The following is a 3180-nucleotide window of genomic DNA, read 5'->3' as shown; positions in this document are numbered from 1 at the left end:
GACGTGACAATAGGTGGAGTGTAGAGGTTTCCTCCTTTTACTTGCAAACTAAAAGCGTGTTTTTTGAAATGTTGAAGGTTTCCTTTAATCTCGATATGATATATATTATTCAAAACATGTTGTGTGGAACATGACTGAAAACACCACCCTTGATGTAATTATTGCATTAAGAGGGAAATGTTCTTTTAAGCAATTTTTCATTGTGTTGTTAAATGTAATGTTTAGTTATTTATTAACCATAGTGAATCTTTAACTCATTGATTACACAGAGCCAAACCAAACAAGTTGGTTAACATTTACATTCTAAATGAAGGCATTGTTTCAGGAGATAAGAAATCAATCTCCTGTATACTGTAAATGCTTTACATAGCCAAGGCGGCCTGCAAATATTCTCAGAAACTGTATTTTACAAAAAAAGGAGAAGGAAAAACATGCAAGACTCTGCAGTTGCTTCAAAACCTATGGCATCACTTTGTGCATTATAAATTTCAGTTTGGTTTGGTTTGGTTTGTTTCAACATGTAAAGGAACTGCAGCTACATTATTACAGACGTGCAGGAACTCACGTCCTCATGTATTGAGGAAGAGTATACTTTTTGCTTGCTTCAGCTGTGACAATGTTTCATTGGTTATGCTTGACTAGAAGCAGATGCTTCCTTGATGAAAAAAAACAACCCTTTTTATTTCTATTTCTTTCTTTATCTCTCTGTTTTGCAAAATGCTTCAAAAGTGAATATATCTTGATTATAGTCACATTTATCTTAAAATCTTAAAATCAATTTATTATGACTATTCAAATTGTCCTGTTCTATTGCAAGATAAGAGAAAAAATGTCTAGAAATAGGATTCATATATTTTAATGGGAAATACTAGATCACTTTATTATTTCAGTTATAACATTCAGAGTTTTCTCAGTGAATTTAGTTAAGAAATTAGTTAAAATACTGACTGTTTAGTGTCTTTAGTCTTGACTTTTCCTTTAAAAGTCTTGCTTGGTGTCTTCAGCCTGTATAGCTTAATTACACACCCCTTAAATTAAACATGTTGCTTGTAACATCTGAGATGAACTGTAACATCTGTGCTACTGAACTATTAAACTTTTCAGGGATACAGAGGAAATCTTTAGCAATACAGAGCTGCTAATTACTCTCTTAATGAGTTGTAGAAGTAGGAGGGGTGCACTTATTTTTGCACAACTGGCTTTGAATGTTGAATGTACATTTTGGGAAATGTTTCATAAACAATCCATCAGCTTTTACCTGCAAGATATTAAATACTGAACATCCTCTTGTCCTTTTCCACTTTCACTGCAAGTTTCTGTCATTAATCTGTTCGGTACAGAACTGATAGTCTGGTTCTTTCAGACATCCCGACCTGCAAAAAGTATTTTCCGGGAGGTATTCCGAAAACATAAAAATACAGCTGTTTATGGTTTGTTCATGTTAGTTCACAGTGCATTAACTAATGTTAACAATATTTGAATAATGTATTAGTAAATGTTTAAATTAACATTAACAAAGATAAATAAATGCTTTATAAGTGCAGTTCATTATTAGTTCATGTTAAATAATGAACCTTATTGTAAAGTGTTACCCAATTATTTGTTAATTATAGTAAAATATGTAGATCACTTTTACGGGGGCACTGTGGTTTAGTGATTAGCACGTTCGCTGCACACCTCCAGGGTCGGGGTTCGATTCCCGCCTCCGCCTTGTGTGTGCGGAGTTTGCATGTTCTCCCCGTGCTTCGGGGGTTTCCTCCGGGTACTCCGGTTTCCTCCCCGGTCCAAAGACATGTATAGTATGTTGATTGGCATCTCTGGAAAATTGTGTGAATGAGTGTGTGTGTGTGTGCGCGCCCTGCGATGGGTTGGCACTTCGTCCAGGGTGTATCCTGCCTTGACGCCTGAGATAGTAGTTCCTGCCTTGTCGCCTGAGATAGCCGAGGTAGTTCGGATAACCGGTAGAAAATGAATGAGTGAGTGAGTGAGTGAGTGAGTGAGTGAGTGAGTGAGAGAGAGAGATCACTTTTACTATTTATATAAACTGAAGATGAAATGAAACTTGTTGAAGTCACGTCAACATGTGTTTTACAATCATTTACCCAGCCATGGGCAATGCTGAAGTCACTGTTAAACTGTACAGAGTGCAACATTGTCATTATGTTTAACGCTTAAAGACAGGGGGACACTTTCGTGTAGTCTGGCATAAAATGTGTCTTTCACTGTGGTTTTTTGGGGCACCCTCACTCTGCCATGGGCCATGATGGTGTATAATGTGTCTTATACTGTGGTTTTTTGGGGCACTCTCACTTTGCCATGATGGTGTAAAATGTGTCTTCTCTACTCAATACAGCACACAAAATAAATAAATAATATAATGATTGATAATGTGTAATGAGTCTATAGTTTTAGTGAGCCACAGGAAAGTCATCAGGACAGAAGTCTGTGTGCTTAGCAATTTTACTGTAACATGACAAACTGCATTTGAGGAGGAAATGCCTGCAAGAAAATGAGAGTTTTTAGCTACCACAGCAAAAGCATTAAGAGGAATTGACTTTTTTGTCTCTGATGTTTCACAATAGTGAATGTACGACCTGTTGCTCATTCATAAAGAAAAAAAATGTTTTGTGGTTTTGGCATAGGGTTACTCAAATACTTTGGTTCAGTTTGCATGGTATAGCATTGGGTCTCATTGGGTCTCAAAAAAAAAACAAAAAAACACAAAAACTTATTTCTTTACTGTCATACATTAAATCAGAGTAAACTTTGTTTTACATGAATAAATATTAACATATTTTTTGCATTTGTTAAAATGTCAGAATCGAGTGAGGGAGAATTTTTATATATTTTTATTATCACTTTCATCAAAGTCAGAAGTATACATACACTTCCTTATTATTTGGTGGAATTGCCCCAAACGTTTTGGGTATCCTTCCACAAGCTTTCTACAATAGTTTGCTGGAATTTTGGCCCACTCCTCTTGACAGAACTGGTGTAACTGGGTCAGGTTTGTAGGCCTTCTTGCTCGCATTCGCCTTTTCTTTTCTCATGATGCCATCTATTTTGTAAAGTGCACCAATCCCTAGTGCAACAAAGCAGCCCCACAACATAATACTACCACCCCATACTTCACAGTTGGGATGGTGTTCTGAGGCTTCAAAGCTTCACCCTTTTTCCTCC

The sequence above is a fragment of the Tachysurus fulvidraco genome, chromosome 26 (assembly GCF_022655615.1).
Source record: "Tachysurus fulvidraco isolate hzauxx_2018 chromosome 26, HZAU_PFXX_2.0, whole genome shotgun sequence".
Taxonomy (NCBI): domain Eukaryota; kingdom Metazoa; phylum Chordata; class Actinopteri; order Siluriformes; family Bagridae; genus Tachysurus; species Tachysurus fulvidraco.
The sequence above is the reverse complement of the archived record's forward strand: the minus strand, read 5'-3'. Positions refer to the sequence as shown.